This window comes from Balaenoptera borealis (assembly GCF_965194805.1).
Source record: "Balaenoptera borealis genome assembly, chromosome: 17".
NCBI classification, from domain to species: Eukaryota; Metazoa; Chordata; class Mammalia; order Artiodactyla; family Balaenopteridae; genus Balaenoptera; species Balaenoptera borealis.
Genome location: NC_138876.1, coordinates 43,289,040 through 43,307,815, shown reverse-complemented (window position 1 = coordinate 43,307,815; position 18,776 = coordinate 43,289,040). Strand labels below are relative to the sequence as shown.

Sequence of the window (18,776 nt, the reverse complement as noted above, 5' to 3'; positions counted from 1 at the left end):
GAAGAAAAGGACCTACAAAAACAAACCCATAACAATTAAGAAAATGGTAATAGGAATGTACATCGATAATTACCTTAAACATGAATGGATTAAATGCTCCAACCAAAAGACACAGGCTCGCTAAATGGATACAAAAACAAGACCCATATATATGCTGTCTACAAGAAACCCACTCGAGACCTAGGGACACATACAGACGGAAAGTGAGGGGATGGAAAAAGATATTCCATGCAAATGGAAATCAAAAGAAAGCTAGAGTAGCAATACTCATATCAGATAATATAGACTTTAAAATAAAGAATGTTACAATAGACAAGGAAGGACACTACATAATGATCAAGGGATCAATCCAAAAAGAAGATATAACAATTATAAATATATATTCACCCAACATCGGAACACCTCAATACATAAGGCAACTGCTAACTGCTAAAAAATAGGAAATCGACAGTAACAAAATAATAGTGGGGGACTTTACCACCTCACTTACACCAATGGACAGATTATCCAAACAGAAAATTAATAAGGAAACACAAGCTTTAAATGACACAATAGACCAGCTAGATTTAATTGATATTTATAGGACATTCCATCCAAAAACAGCAGATTACACTTTCTTCTCAAGTGCACATGGATAGATCACATCTGGGGTCACAAATCAAACCTCAGTAAATTTAAGAAAATTGAAATCATATCAAGCATCTTTTCTGACCACAATGCTATGAGGTTAGAAATCAATTACAGGGAAAAAAATGTAAAAAACATAAACACATGGAGGTTAAACAATACGTTACTAAATAACCAAGAGATCACTGAAGAAATCAAAGAGGAAATCAAAAAATACCTAGAGACAAATGACAATGGAAACACAGTGATCCAAAACCCAAGGGATGCAGCAAAAGCAGTTCTAAGAGGGAAGTTTATAGCTATACAAGCCTACCTCAAAACAAGAAAAATCTCAAATAAACAATCTAAGCTTATAACTAAAGGAACTAGAGAAAGAAGAACAAACAAAACGCAAAGTTAGCAGAAGGAAAGAAATCATAAAGATGAGAGCAGAAATAAATGAAATAGAATCAAAGAAAACAATAGCAAAGATCAATAAAACTAAAAGCTGGTTCTCTGAGAAGATAAACAAAATTGATAAACCATTAGCCAGATTCATCAAGAAAAAGAGGGAGAGGACTCAAATCAATAAAATTAGAAATGAAAAAGGAGAAGTTACAGCAGACACTGCAGAAATACAAAGCATCCTAAGAGACTACTACAAGCAACTCTATGCCAATAAAATAAACAACCTGGAAGAAATGGACAAATTTGTAGAAAGGTATAACCTTCCAAGACTAAACCAGGAAGAAATAGAAAATATGAACAGACCAATCACAAGTAATGAAATTGAAACTGTGATTAAAAATCTTCCAACAAACAAAAGTCCAGGACCAGATGGCTTCACAGATGAATTCTATCAAACATTTAGAGAAGAGCTAACACCCATCTTTCTCAAACTCTTCCAAAAAATTACAGAGGAAGGAACACTCCCAAACTCATTCTATGAGGCCACCATCACCCTGATACCAAAACCAGGCAAAGATACTACAACAAAAGAAAATTACAGACCAATATCACTGATGAATATAATGCAAAAATTCTCAAAAAATACTAGCAAACAGAATCCACCAACATATTGAAAGGATCATACACCGTGATAAAGTGGGATTTATCCCAGGGATGCAAGGATTCTTCAGTATATGCAAATCAATCAATGTGATACACCATATTAACAAATTGAAAAATTAATCCATATGATCATCTCAATAGATGCAGAAAAAGCTTTTGACAAAATTCAACACCCATTTATGATAAAAACTCTCCAGAAAGTGGGCATAGAGGGAACCTACCTCAACATAATAAAGACCTTATACGACAAACACACAGCAAACATCATTCTCAATGGTGAAAAACTGAAAGCATTTCCCCTAAGATCAGGAACAAGACAAGGATGTCCACTATCGCCACTATTAGGCAACATAGTTTTGGAAATCCTAGCCATGGCAACCAGAGAAGAAAAAGAAATAAAAGGAATACAAATTGGAAAAGAAGAAGTAAAACTTTCACTGTCTGCAGATGACATGATACTACACATAGAGAATCCTAAAGATGCCACCAGAAAACTACTAGAGCTAACCAATGAATTTGGTAAAGTTGAAGGATACAAAATTAATGCACAGAAATCACTTGCATTCCTATACACAAAAGATGAAAAATCTGAAAGAGGAATTAAGGAAACACTCCCATATAACATTGCAACAAAAAGAATAAAATACCTAGCAATAAACCTACCTAGGGAGACAAAAGACCTGTATGCAGAAAACTATAAGACACTGATGAAAGAAATTAAAGATGTTACAAACAGATGGAGAGATATACCATGTTTTTGGATTGGAAGAATCAATATTGTGAAAATGACTCTACTACCAAAAGCAATCTACAGATTCAGTGTAATCCCTATCAAATTGCCAGTGACATTTTTTACAGAACTAGAACAAAAAAATCTTAAAATGTGTATGGAGACACAAAAGACCCCGAATAGCCAAAGCAATCTTGAGGGGAAAAAATGGAGCTATAGGAATCAGACTCCCTGACTTCAGACTATACCACAAAGCTATAGTAATCAAGACAATATGTTAGTGGCACAAAAACAGAAATATAGATCAATGGAATAGGATAAAAAGCACAGAGATAAACTCACACACCTATGGTCAACTAATCTATGACAAAGGAGGCAAGGATATACAATGGAGAAATGACAGTCTCTTCAGTAAGTGGTTCTGGGAAAACTGGACAGCTACATGTAAAAGAATGAAATTAGAACACTCCTTAACACCATACACAAAAATAAACTCAAAATGGATTAGAGACCTAAATGTAAGACTGGATACTATAAAATTCTTAGAGGAAAACATAGGAAGAACACTCTTTGACATAAATCACAGCAAAATCTTTTTTGATCCACCTCCTAGAGTAATGGAAATAAAAACAAAAATAAACAAATGGGACCAAATGATATTTTAAAAAAGCTTTTGCACAGCAAAGGAAACCATACACAAGATGAAAAGACAACCCTCAGAATGGGAGAAAATATTTGCAAACGAATCAACGGACAAAGGATTAATCTCCAAAATATATAAACAACTCATGCAGCTCAATATTAAAAAAACAAACAACCCAATCCAAAAATGGGCAGAAGACCTAAATAGACATTTCTCCAAAGAAGACATACAGATGGCCAAGAAACACATGAAAAGCTGCTCAACATCACTAATTATTAGAGAAATGCAAATCAAAACTACAATGAGGTATCACCTCACACCAATTAGAATGGGCATCATCAGAAAATCTGCAAACAACAAATGCTGGAGAGGGTGTGGAGAAAAGGGAACCCTCTTGCACTGTTGGTGGGAATGTAAATTGATACAGCCACTATGCAGAACAGTTTGGAGGTTCCTTATAAAACTAGAAATAGAATTACCATATGACCCAGCAATCCCACTACTGGGCATATACCCATAATTCAAAAAGACACATGCACGCCAATGTTCATTGCAGCACTATTTACAATAGCCAGGTCATGGAACCAACCTAAATGCCCATCGACAGACAAATGGATAGAGAAGATGTGGTACATATATACAATCGAATATTATTCAGCCATAAAAAGGAACAAAATTGGGTCATTTGTAGAGACGTGGATAGATCTAGAGACCGTCATACAGAGTGAAGTAAGTCAGAAAGAGAAAAACAAATATCGTATACAAACACATATATGTGGAACCTAGAAAAATGGTACAGATGAACTGGTTTGCAGGACAGAAATAGAGACACAGATGTAGAGAACAAATGTGTGGACACCAATGGGGGATACTGGCAGGGTGGGTGGTGGTGTGATGAATTGGGAGATTGGGATTGACATATATACACTAATATGTATAAAATGGATAACTAAGAAGAACCTGCTGTTTAAAAAATAAATAAAATAAAATTCAAAAAATCAGAATGAAATGATAATAATTTGGGGCTAGAATAGTGGTATTGGAAATAGTGGGGATGGAATATATACCAAATCATTCCAAAAAAATTACTATGATGGCTAAATGGCGGGTTCAAGAAGAGCACTGTGAGTTCAGGGATAATGTTCATTTTGTTCAACACTACATGCTCACTGCTTAGCACTGAGCTTGGCATACAGTGGGTGGTGAATAAGTGTTTTTTAAGTAGAAGAATTAATGGATAAATGAGGTTTAACCCTTTCACATGCATATGACAGCATAGAATTTTTTGTTGTTTTGTTTTTGATTTTTTGGACTCCCACCAACACAAATACAATGGTCTGAAGTAGTGGATTTAGAGTAATGATGGAGTTATGTGACTTTGTTGTAATTTAGATCACTTTCATTCTCTCCCAATTGCTACAGGAGTCCCAGGCCTTAGCATGATTAATGCTACTGTTTTGAAATCAGCTTTAGAACTTTGATCTCAGGTTCTAAATATGCCCTTGTTGTAAACAAGCAACATATCTAATAATAACCATATCACCTGTTCATCTAAAGGGTTTCATGTGTGTTTAATTAATAATTTAGAACAAGTGTCACCATCGTTGCCTCAGTCTAGACAGGGGACAATTATATCATCTACTATTTCTTCTGCTTGAGGAATATATAAAGCTTTCAGAAAAGGTTATTAAGGGTTCAGATAATTAAAGTTGTATTTTTTTGCACATTAATGACAATTTATATTTGAAAACAATTAGCATGAGTTACTTGTATGTTCAAAAAATCAATTTCATAGAAAAACCTTTATAATGGTGTGAAGATATGTATTCAGGGATATTAACTGCAACACTGTTAACAATAGTGAAAGTGTGGAAATTACTTAAATATCCATCATAAATTATGATACACGTTCTAGGTAGAATCCTAAACGATTTTTTTTTTGATGGAGTATATTTATATGTACTGATGTAGAAAAATGTCCCAGATACATTGTTAAGTGGAAAAATTTCAGAATTATGGAGCAGAATATTTAGTGGGAAAGCAATTCATGTGAACAATAAATACAGATCATGTAACTATATGTGTATACACACACATACACTCACACATTATACCACTAGTGACATTAAAATTACCTGAAAGGATTCCTAAGAAAATGTTAACAGTGGTTAATTCTGGGATTATTTTAAGTATTTTATAGCATTTTTACAATGATCACATATTTATTGACTGAAAACAATAGTCACTTCTGTGTTTTCCAAGTTATGCTGTGGCTTTTCCTTGCATTTGAACTTCTAGAAATTAATATTAAAAACAAAATAAAAGAATCACCTTTTTGTCTAGGCTAAAAAGTAGTCAAAGAAGACATACAGATGGCCAATAGGTACATGAAAAGATGCTCAACTTTGCTAATTATTAGAAAAATGCAAACCGAAACTACAATGAAGTAACACCTCACACTGGTCAGAAAGGCCATCATTAAAAAGTCTAAAAACAATAAATGCTGGAGAGGGTGTGGAGAAAAGGGAACCCTCCTACGTTGTTGGTGGGAATGTAAATTGGTACAGCCACTATAGAGAACAGTACAGAGGTTCCTTAAAAACCTAAAAATAGAGTTGCTGTATGATCCTGCAATTCCACTCCTGGGTATATATTTGGAGAAAACTCTAATTTGAAAAGATGCATGCACCTCAGTGTTCACAGCGGCACTACTTACAACAGCCAAGACATAGAAGCAAACTAAATGTCCATTGATAGATGAACGGAAAAAGAAAATGTGGTACATTTATACAATGGAATACTACTCAGCCATAAAAAGAATGAAATAATGCCATTTGCAGCAACATGGATGGACCTAGAGATTATCATACTAAGTGAAGTGAAAGTCAGAAAGAGAAAGACAAATATCGTATGATGTCACTTATATGGAATCTAAACTATGATACAAATAAATTTATTTACAAAACAGAAGCAGACTCACAGACACAGAAATCAAACTTATGGTTACCATAGGGGAAGGGATAAATTAGAAGTTTGGGATTAACAGATATAAATTACTATATATAAAAGAGATAAACAACAACATTATACTGCATAGCACAGAGAACCATATTCAATATCCTGTAATAAACGATAATGGAAAAGAATATGAAAAATAATATATCTATGTATATACATATATAACTGAATCACTTTGCTGTACACCAGAAACTAACACAACATTGTAAATCAACTATACTTCAATTGAAAAAAAGTAGTCATTCAAATGAAGGGTTGCCGTAAGTCTCCTACATATGAACGAGTTCCATTCCAAGAGCAAGTTCGTAAGTCCAATTTGTTCATAAGTCCAACAAAGTTAGCCTAGGCACCCAACTAACACAATCAGCTATATAGTACTGTACTGTAATAGGTTTATAATACTTGTCACACAAATAATGCATAAAAAACAAACAAACACAAAAACTGAAGAAAACATTTTTAATCTTACAGTGCAGCACCTTGAAAAGTACAGTAGTACAGTACAACAGCTGGCATACAGGGGCTGACATCGAGTGAACAGGCAAGAAGAGTTACTGACTGGAGGAGGGAGAGGAGGTGGGAGATGGTAGAGCTGAAGATCGTTGGCAATAGGAGATGGAGGGTAAGCTTCAATTTCACTCATGCCTGACGCTGATGGCAGAGGTTCTGGTTCCTTGCTGGATTCAATTCTATCTACCCTCTTGAAAATATGATCCAATGATGTCTGGGTAGTAGCCCTTTTTTTTCTCATAATAGATGACATGGTAGCACTGGACTGCATTCTGAATGGCTGCTGCAACCTTCGTGTATCGTTCTACATTCGGGTCCTATGCTTCAAAAACTAACAGTGCCTCCTCAAATAAAGAAAATCCCCTGCCATTTCCTGCGTCGTGAATGTCTTCAGTTCTTCAGTTACTTCTTCCTTTTGTCCCTCTTCGTCTTTTCTCTGGGCCTCCTATTCCATTAGATCTTCATTAGTAAGCTCCTCGTGTTGCACAGCAAGGAGTTCAGTGAAGTCGTCCTCTTGCAGATTTAGCTCCAGCTTCTCACTGAGGGTCACTAAATGCTGAAGACCTGTTTGGACTCCTCATCCACTTTCTCAAATCCACGAAAATTGTGAACAAACTGTGGGCAAAGGTTCTTCCAAACACGATTCATGGTGACAGCTGTAACATCATACCAAGCAAAGTCAATGTTTTTTATGGCCTTGTAGATGTTATAGTCCTCCTAAAATTGTCACAAGGTTGTTCCTGATTCATCACTTGCCTTTACTGCCTGGTGAAAGTGTGACATAAATAATATATCTTGAAAGTCGCTATAACTCCCTGGTCCACAGATTGAATAAGTGACATAGCATTTGGTGGCAGATGCACCACTTTGACATTGGGATGAAAGTCGTCCATGAATGGGGTGTGGCCTGGAGCATTGTCAAGCAGCAAAAGAATGTTGAATGGGACATCCTTCTCCAAGCTATATTTCTCTACCTTTGGGATAAAGTGGTGGGAATAACGAGTCCTGGAAAACGGCCTGTGTAACCCAAGCTTTGGGGTTACTCTTCCACATAACAGGAAGAGAGCCCTTGGCTATGTTTTTAGGGCTCTTGGGTTCTCTGAATGATAAACTAAGAGAGGTGTCAGCTTCATATTGCTGGAAGCATTGCCACCAAACAACACAGTTAGCCTATCTTTGCTGCTTTATAGCCTGGCATCAACATTTCCTCCTTACTGATGTAACTTCAGTCTGGCATCCTCTTCGAGTACAGTCCTGTCTCATCCACATTAAAAACCTGCTTGGGTAAATACACACCTTCATCAAGAATTTCTCCAAGTGTTTCAGGAAATTTCCTGGCAGCTACTGTATCTGCACTTGCTGCCTCGCCACTTACTTTTACGTTATGAATGTTGGTTCTAGCTTTGAACTGATGAAACCAGCCATGGCTGACATTAAAAGATGCACCTTCTGATTCTTCACTGTGTTTCTTCTTCAAGTCTTCATAAAGACTTTTAGTTTTCTCTAGAATCAGCATTAAGCTGAGTGGGACTCGATGCTGATGTTGATCCTACATCCACACACTGAGAAGTTTCTCCATCTCCTTCATCACTTTTCCATGCTTCTTCTGTATTATTGTTGACATCATCGGCAGAGCAGACTTCACATGTTCCATGATCTTGTCCTTGTTCTTTAGAATCGTGCTGATGGTTGAACTATTCATGTTATAAGAATGAGCGACATCTACCATCTTTTCACCTTGCTCCACTCTCTCAGTTATTTTCACTTTTGTTTCCACTGTTATTGCTTGGTGCTTCTTAGCAGTACCAGCTACATCACTGCTGCTTTTACTCTTGCTTCCGGACATCCTGTGCTTGAAATAAAGTTACTGTACTATTGTACTCTATACAGTACTGTAAAGTACACAAAAGCACAACCACTTGTAAAGGATGCATACACGTGACAATGTACGCCAGACATGTGAACTAACTTAAGTGATTGGACATGCGAATGCACGTTCGCATCTTTGAAAGTTCACAACTTGAAGGTTTGTATGTAGGGGACTTTTACTGTATAGGGATAAACCCAGGTGTATATCTGAAGTCAATTTACATGTCAAATATTAGAAGTAAGAAAGTAAAATAGCACATTCCAACAACCTATACTCAAGGATGATATTCAACTATTCAATAATCCATAGGATAATACTGACCAATCAGAAGCGGCACAGGTGTTAGTCATGAAGACTCAACCCTTTAGTTGCTGGATCGTGGGAAAATCTGGGGTGTTTGGAAGGTCCTAGGGTGGGCCAGGCTGAAAATCTTAGGTAGCATCTTGGAAGTTTGGGAGGCAACTCCATTCTCCACTTTCAAGTCTATGCCTAGATTCTCTTCTTGAAGGTCTATCCTTCAGATACTAGCTCAAAGGTCACCCTCTCTGTGAAGTCTTCATTGGTCCCTCTTCTTCTCTCCCAGGGAGAAGGGAAGTAAACTGTTCCCTCTGGCTGTGAGTTGCTAAAGAGTGCTGTTTATTCCAATGTTGCACCTCTTCTTCCCCACCGCATACAGCTACAATTTGGCTCCATGAGAACATAGATGTGTCTTATTAATGTTGCATTCTTGGTAACTAACCTAGTGCCAAGGACATGATGAATATATTTATTACATGAATAAATTAATAGTAGTAGAGAGAGGAGACATGGCATTAATCACTACCTTCTTTATGCTAGATTCTAGCACATTACATGCATCAACTTGTTAATCTTCCTAACACACAAATGTGCCACTATTTCACCATTTATCAATGAAAAAACTGAGGTACCAAGAGGGCCAGAGACTTGTCCAAGGTCCACAGTCATAATGGCAGAGGCAAGATTGGATCCAGGTAATGTTGCAGACATCATGAATGATGAAGCCTGTACTAAACACAAACCTATCCAATTACTCAGATAGCTTCATGGGATTTTGACAAGCAAGCCACTCTCAGGTACTAGAAATCTTGTCACATGACAGAAATCTGTGGTCACAAAGTGATGTGTCAGTCCATGACAGGCAATTCAATGCTGGATATTAAATGTGCCCAGTCCTGGACAAGGGCTAGAATACTATTCAATATAACCAGCGGGGCTGCAGAGTGAAAAGCAAGAACATTAGCCTTAGGAATAAATTAACTCAGAAAGGAGATAATGAGTATGCTGGTAGAGGACACAGACCAGGGTGAAGTGAACTTCTAGCTCCCTGCTAAGTTGCTAATAAGAGAATCTCAGAAAATATGTGTGTATGTGTATGTGTGTGTGTATACATGAATATGTATGGACACATGAGTGTGTGTTAAAATAATAATAAATGAAAGTAACCCTATATAGCCTCACTGTATAGCTTTACATATACTAGTGCATTTAGTCAAAGAACAATCTTAGGGAAGCCGTTACTGTCTCCCTATTATAGATGAGGAACCCGGAGACGTAAGTAATTTGCCCCAGTTCACAGAGTTAGGGAGAGACAGAGCCAAGATCTCAACCTAGCAACCGAATTATCATAGCCTTTCCGCTTAACTGCCACGCTATTCTCTATTTTAAAAATCATAGCCAACCATCACAGAGCCGTTGTTATGTACCTGGCACAGTTCTAATCTGTATTAATAATAAAAATGTATTATGTAGTAACAAGCATAAAGAAAGCACTCAATAAATGTAAAAACGCTGTGGCACAGGTATTACTTGTATCCACATTTTCAGAGAAAAAAGCTGAAGCCCAGAGAGGTTAATTAATCTAATGCAGTTTCAAATAAATTACGTAGCTAGGAAGTGATGGAGTTACTATTTAAATACACTCCAATGTTTCAGTAGTAGAGGAAAATTTCAGGGTTCATTATGGAAGCCGCATACCTTAAGTCTGAAAAACAGATCAAGAACAAGGCAGGAGGCAGCTGATATCTGGCTGTTTGGCTGGGTGCTAATGGGTGTCCCAGGGTAGCGTTACCATCTTGAACATCCTGAGATGCACAATCATGTCATCAGTCTTTGATTTTTTTTCCTATACATTTATAATGATATATTTTAACTTTCATAAACTTTAAAAAATAAAAATAAAAATATTGATAATCAATGCACTTGCCCTCAGCCATGTTAAATCTTAACAGTTTTACATATGTATATCATTATGATTTAGATCATACAGATGTAGATATTTGTATATGCCTCATCTCAGTGAAGTATCCACCCACATTCCCACTCACCTCAGGATAGTAACCTCCACCTCATTTGTTGGGTGTTTGTAATTCTCAGGAATTTCTTTATATGTTTACTATTCATGGGTGTATTCATAAGCAAAATGTAGTATTGCTTTTCAAATTTTCAAATATCATTCTGCATTGACCTTTTCTCAGCATCTAAATCATGCGATAGAATATGTAAATTTTTTTGATCAAATAATGAATGGATTTTTAAAATTAATCTATGTTGAATACAAAGAATGCTGATATCTTCCTTTTAACTGTAGTATATTGTTCCATTTTTAATGCATCAACATTTATTTATGTAATAAGTATTCATATTAAATGTAAATACTGATAGTTCTGAATTTATTTCTGTTTCTTATAACATGTGTTTCTTTTCCTTGACAATGCATTTATTCACTGTTTGGTAGGAAAAGACAATGGGAATCTTTATCTTGTTTCTTACTTTAGAGGAAACGGTTTCTAATATTTTACATGAAAATTTGTCATTTTCTGTACAATTTTGATCCATATCCTTTATCAGGTTAAAAACTTTCTCATTTATTCCAGTTTGATTATAGCTTTCTTAACAAAGTGATGCTGAATATTATCAAATGCAAATATTTCTATATCCATTGAGATGATTTTGCACATTTTTCCCTTTAATCTACGTGAGTTGCTTTAATAAATTTTCTATTATTGAATTATCCCTCTGTTCTTGAAGCAGACCTCACATAGTTGTTATTAATGAATGGATCAATATTTTTAAAAATATTGCTGGGCTCAGATAGTGTACATTTTATCTCAGACTTCTGAGTCTGTAGTAAGTCAGAAAAGTCTAGAATCTTTCTTTCTTTTATTCTTCTAATCTGATTTTAGAATCAAGGTTATTCTAGCTTCATAAAATAAGTTACTAAGTATACTAATGAGTATGCAGAACAAGATGTTCTAAAAATAAAGTAAAACTCACAGCGGCACAAACAAAAGAGCGGCAGTAAGCAGGCTTCTGGGCTTCACAAGATTACCCAAGGACCAAGGTTCTTTCTTCTATTTTGTGGCTCGCCCATCTCCTAAGCTTTTGCCACCATCTGAAAGATGAAAGCTGATTTATCCACACCAGGGCTGGACATTTCAGCTCATGGGGATGGGGTAAAAGAGGAAATTGATGGCAGATTATATCATCCTGAAAGGATGTGACCTGGAAATCTCACAGATCACTTCCATTCAGATCTCATTAGCCATAATTTGGTCATAGAGCCACACAAACTTCAAAGGTCACTGGAAAATGTGATCTCTCATTGGGTGTCCATAGTCAGCTAAAATTTGAGGGGGATGATAGATATTGGGGATAATTAGCAGGCTTTTCCGCAAGGAACAGTCAGCATAAGATTGGAATGATCTGTCCTTCAAATATGTGTGAGAATGCACTTCTAAAACTTGTGTAAATTTCTTTTTGCAGAAATATTTATCTAATTATTTTAAAGAAAAGATGGGTTTACTCAGATAATCATTTCTTTTTGTATTAATTTTAGGGTATATTCTTCAAGAAAATTGTCCCTCATTGAAATGTTCAAATTTATTGGCATAAAATTGTATATGGAATTAATTTAAGATTTTTAAAAATATTGCCATATTTGTAGTTTTCTTATTTTTTTCTAATACTGTTAATTAATGTTATCTCTCTTTTTACTTGATTAGCCTTGTCAGAGGTTTGTGAATTTTATTAATCAATAAAAAATAAACACAGATTATCATTTTGTCTGTCCTATCACCTATTTTTTCCTATTTCATTATCTTTATTTTGTTCCTTTACTTTCTATATATTAATTTTTATGCTTTATTATATCTCTACTTCTATTTTCTTTTGTCATACTTTATTTTTATAATTTCTTGAACTGTTTAATTTGTTAGTTGGTTTTCAAATTTGTCTTAAGTAATTGCAAAAATATGCTTACAATTTCCTTCTAAGAACCAGTTTGATTTCATCTTGCAAATTTTGATATGCAATATTTTCTTTATCATTAATTCTACATATTTTCTAAGTTCCATCATAATTTCTTTTTGACCTATGAGTTATTTAGAAGTTTTAGACTCCCCAAATGTGTGAGTCTTTTAAAATTATCTCTTCATTATTTAAAATTTAATTGTATTGTAAACAGAGAATATGGTATCATCCAAATTTGTTTTCTTCTGTTTGTTGTCTGTTTTAATAATATAGAAGTGCTTAAAATGTTTTTTTTTTCAATTATGAGAGTCTCAGTTTCTAAGAGATCTTTTTATTGTTTTCCTTTATAGCATATACACTACTCTAATAAAGCTATAAACTTTTTACTACAAAATATATTAACAAAACGCTTTCCAAACAGCCATTCTCAATGGTCTATTCTTTGGCAGAAAAAATGCCTTTCTCTTGCATGGCCAAATGTGGGTGCTGTGACAGGTAAAACTCTTAATTTCAAAAATAAGGCTGAAATCTTAAGACATCTTCTTGTAATTTACAAATGATAGGTTTTATTTATTTATGTGATCTTCTGGTTTTATGGTTTCCATTTCAATTGATGGAAGAACTCCAAGAAGGTTATTTTCTGAGAATTCCCTTGTGGCTAAGGGAAAGGAGAAGAAGCATTGATGATAATGGTAACCATAGAAGGATTTGAAGAGAAATAATGTATCAGGTCTGTGTTTACAAGTGATTATTCTAGCAACACTGAAAGATGGATTGGAAGTGATAAAGATACAAAAACCAGTTAGGGGGCTGATGCAGCTGTCAAGGATATGAACTGGAGGAGTGAGAGGGAAGTGGGGTCCAACAATGCTGATTGCTCAGTAGATAGTGAGACTGCAAAGTAGGGGCACCAAAAATATTTTTGGAATAGTTTGACATCATAGAGTTCAAAAAAGACATGAAGCTTTTCTTTATGGGAAAAATCCAAATTTTGTTGGACTTTCATTTAATCTGATCTTACTAGAAAAAAAGTTCTACCTTATGGCAAATAAAGCATGAAATTGTGTAGTGCATCTTCATGAATTAAAAGCATGGGATTGGGAATCCCATTGGCTGGTTCAAATATCAGCTTCTCCTATGACCTGCTGTATGACATTGGGCATGCTATTTAACTTCTCTGTGCCTTAGTTTTGCATATCAAAATTAAGTCTAATAAAAATACCCACTTCACAGTAAGACTGAGATAGTGTATATAAAGTGCTTATGATAGAAGTTGTCAAAACACGTTACCTTATGTATCATTACTATTATTTGTATAACTCATTAATGTTTCCTATTTTTAAATGCATACATAGAATTTCATTTGGATCAATGGAATTGAACAAATTCAATGATGTTTGCATACATTCTAAAAATCAAATCAAATCAACTGGAGGTGTGTTTGACCATTCTGCTAATGAAGTTCCATAGTCTACAAGAAAACTAAAAAATCATAACATGCATATTGCAATACTTGTGGTGGTGGAAAAAAATACACTTGTTTCCCCACTAATTTTCGTAACATTCCAGTGAGAATCTCATTTAGAATGGAGAACTGAAGTTTAGAAGAGAGAAAAACCATGGTTACTTCACAGCTTAAACTCAATTGAAGACAGTGGTGTGTGAGACAGGCATCATCATCACCTCACAAATTTTGGTTCAACAAATATTTGTGGAATAACTACTACTTGCCTGGTACTGTGTGATTTGAGTCCTTTTTGGGTTAATTGGTCAAGCTTTTTTCTATGGGTTCAAACTGTACAATGAACCCTAACCAGAAAATTTACAAACACATGCTTCTCATAACAAAAATGCCTAGGAAACTGAGTGGCACCTTTCTGATTCACAACAGCCTGTAAAATCTTAAATCTTCCCAACCTAAATTATTCCAAAAATATTTTTGTTGCCCCTATTTTGCAGTCTCACTATCTACTGAGTAATCGGCATTATTAGACCCAATATCCCTCCCATTTTCCCAGTTTACGTCCTCAACAGCTGCATTAGTCTCCTAACTAATTTTTCTACCTTTATTTTCATCACTTCCAATTCATTCTTCACAGTGTTGCCAGAATAATCTCTGGTAAACACAGACCTAATCATATGTCATTTCTTTTCCAAGCTTCCCATCAACATCAAAGATAAAACTCTTAATTTCTTAGCAGGACACTCAAGGTCCTTCCTAAATTTGGTAACGAAATATTTTCTTGAATCATTTCCAGATATTTCACTCCTGTCCCTCCTAGCCTCCAGATCTCTAGCCAGAGGACTCATCATACGTGCCATGTAGTTTTACATCTCCTTACCTTAACTCTTGCTGCATTCTCTGCCTTTTCCCCATTCTCTTTCACTGACATTATGTTTTGTCATTCCACTAATTTGCTACAGTTGCTTTTGTCCTTCAATATCTTACTCAAATGTCTCTGATTTAGCTATTTCCAACTACCCTCACACTCATAGCAGAAACAATGACTCCCTCTTTGGATTTCCTGTGTAAGTTAGTTTAAAAACACATAAATCACTTTCTACACAGTATTATGATTAGAGCTTGTTTTCTTGTTAGATCTGAGTCTTTTTGAAAACAAGAACTGTGTCTTCTACCCTTCCCCCTTTCCAATTCTATGGAGTTGAATTAAGCATGTTTTCTATGTGGTGCTGCCAGTCTCTGGACAGGAGAGGAGCTCTAAGCACCACTCCATTTCCATTGGAGCCTCTTTTCCTTCACTCCCTTTCTTGTCTTCCCCAACTCCCAAACTCTGTTCAGAGAGAAGGTGGAGCTAATTTGGTTGGTCAGAGGGAAACACTGATGGAGTCAAAGGTACCACTTCCTTGTTGATAAAGACACTACAAGCTGTGCCCTCCAATCCCTCCTTCACTGTAAGTACCAGGTCTGGTCCTGGTGGGCAGCTGTAGCTAAGATGGAGACAAATGGGTCCAGAGACTCCTCTTGATTCTTGAGACTGAGCCAAGTCCTCAGCCCAGCTGTTCAGAGAGCTTTGTGACAGGACACGGGGGACCAGCCGACAGGAATTGAGGCATGTTTAAATTTAGCATTTGTCATCACCTCTGGGTACATGGTTTCTTGGGAGTCTCATGTGGAAAAAGAGGTGGGGGCCAGAAATAGAAGTTGGAAATTCTAGGTCATTTGATTCTAGTATCTTGTAATGCCATCAAAACTAACCCTGATCGCTAACAGCAGAATAGGGCAACCATATTTTGCATACTGAGATTATCACACTAAAAAATTCCTCTGTTCTCTGACTTACCTTGCGAGGTTCGATTGGTTTAATCCATAAGCCTCCTTACCGCAGAACTTTTCAGTGTGTAGTGATTAGGTGGGATACCAATTGGGATGAGGTTGATAATAATAAAATCATGTTATTTAATAACTTTTTCTTAATCTTCCTGGAATTTTTTGGGTAATTTTAAAGAAATTGCACCCTCATTTTTTTTCTGCTTGTGCCTATAGAGGTTGTTTCTTAGCAATATTTCAAACCTATCGTCTGTTGACCCTTACTTTCTCTACACGCTCATGAGGGTAGAGCCAGTTCTTACTAAGTCAAGTCTAACATAAGGTGATCATTCTTTCCCAATCTGCATGTTTAAAGGGTGAAGTTATAGTCTCTGTTCAACCTTATATATAATGCTTGACTTGATCTCAAATTTATCACATTTCAAGCAAGGTGCCACCTAATTTTAGTGGATACTCGAAGGGAAAGTGGGTCATTCACTTCAAAGCTGAAGCTATAAGCTATTCATGTACTGCACCAAGTCACAATCTCTTTTCATGTTCCATGTTAAAACTGTAAGCAGCCACATGTACGTCATTGTAATTGATACTACAGCACTGCTCTGCCTCGGCTCTTTCATCTTCAAATGTATATAAACATTCCCCTGGTCTCACAAGTTTCTATTTCTTTCATTGATAACCGATGTTTATGAGCTGGGCATGCTGTCCCTAGTAATGAAAGACTGCAGGCTGCAATGAAAAGTACCTGGGCTTCTTTTTTTACAATACAGAACAAGAGCATTTGTTGTTGTTGTATTATTGTATTTCTGAATAAAGTCTCTCTTCGCACTGTAAACAAATCAAATGAGCTTGTGTTGGATTTTATTCATCTGAATTGTGGTTAATGCAGTCCTCAGCTATGGCATTACTTATGGCCTGCCCAGGACTGCTCAAGAGCTGGCTTTGTGATTTACCTGACTCAGTATGTGATCAAGCATCTCCATTATTGTAATAAAATGAGAACTTTCAAGATCATGGTCATGCAATAGAGAAAACAATTTTACCTCAGCACTCAAGCTCAAATGCTACACTAATCTACAGTAATTCTGTTACTGCATTTGGAAGCAATTCCTTCTATTCACTCAGAGATAACGGTTAAGAATACAATAGGCTTCCTCCTGTCTTTTCCCCCAGTGAGCAAAATATGCTGTTCATTGCAAAGAAACCTAGCAGTAGTAGGCTGTAGTGTTTGCTTCTATGTGAATTAGCATGTGCTTGAAGACCATCAGGAGGCTTGGTTTGTATTACGAGGTTACTGTGGAACATGTACTTGGGGTATAGGACACGCAAGCAAAATGTGCACAGGGAGGAGATTATTACCTTCCTCAGATTTTAGAGAGGAATCTTAAAAAAGCTTCTTTGACTCCAGAAGTCCCACCAGTGCAACTCTGGCTCAAGAACTGCGCTGCCTGGTTGGTTTTGGAATCATTATGCAAAGGAAATTATTTGATAAACAAACATTACACATTTGCTCTCTGTGTTCCAGTATGTATTGGACTCATTGATTATTCGTTTTGTGTTTTATGTTTAAACCTTGCTTGCAGATTTAAATAAATCACCTTAGGTAGAAGAACATGAATTTCACTTAAGAAAACATAATTCTTAACTTTCTAAACTCACATTTTTGGTATTAACAGTTTTACATCAGAAATGCTCCCTTCCATGTCTGTCTATAAACTGTCATGTAGTGATTTCACATCCTTCCCATCCACCTAGAGTGAAAGAATAGCAACTTAATAAATAACAACAAATATGAGCTATATAGTAATTTAACAATACTTCTCTTTTTCTACTAAAATCAAATTTAAAAAAATTTTCTGTTTTATCAATCTTCTTTGACAACTACATTATGGGAAAACATCTTTTAAAAAACATAATTTTGGACTTATTGACCTTTACTCTAATAAAACAAAGCAGATCATCTAGAAATGACAGGTTATTTTACAGTTGGTATCATTGGGTCTCTTAGTTAAAATCTCTGTTAAATGTTAAGCATTTAGGCTGGGAATGTGATTCTCATCACCGTATGGTGTCAACTTTCACACAAACAAGCTAAAATAAACATGAACGATGTAAGGCTTATAACTGGAGAAATCAACAATATCTGGGGAATGTAAAAGAGGAGGAGTTGGATATCCATAGCCAAAAGAATTCAAGGAATGAAAATCCCAGGCTAATCACCCCAGACATCTTTGCTTGATTTGGTGAAAACATGTTTTAAATGATGGGATGTGTAGATTAAAAATAGGAGCAAGTCAAAGTACAACTCAATCTTTTCTAAACTGGGGAAATGAGGTCACAGTGATTATTCAAAAGAGAGAGCTAACAAAGGGTATTACAGAACCTACTTTTTCCAACTCTACCTCTGTCTTTCCTAAGATTCTCATGTCATATGATAGCCATTTTTTTCAATTTTACTGATATGATTGACATATAACACTGTATATGTTTAAGGTGTACTGCTTAATATTTGACTTACACATATTGTGAAATGATTACCACAATAAGTTTAGTTAACATCCATCATCTCATATAGATACAAAAAAATGTTTTTTCTTGCAATAACTCTTACAAATTACTCTTTTAACAGCTTTCAAATACACCATATGGCAGTGTTAACTACAGTCATCATATTGTACATTACATCTCTAGTACTTATTTATCTCATAACTGGAAGTTTATACATTTTGACCACCTTTGCGTTAGCTGTTTCTGAAGTGAAATGACATCATTG

General features: G+C 35.6%; 1 long non-coding RNA gene across 1 annotated transcript in view; it reads right to left on the bottom strand.

Moving 5' to 3' along the window:
- LOC309614699 overlaps nucleotides 1-18,776 on the bottom strand; it is a 189,919-nt gene that overhangs the window by 25,568 nt on the left and 145,575 nt on the right. The gene's annotated exons all lie outside the window — the stretch shown is intronic.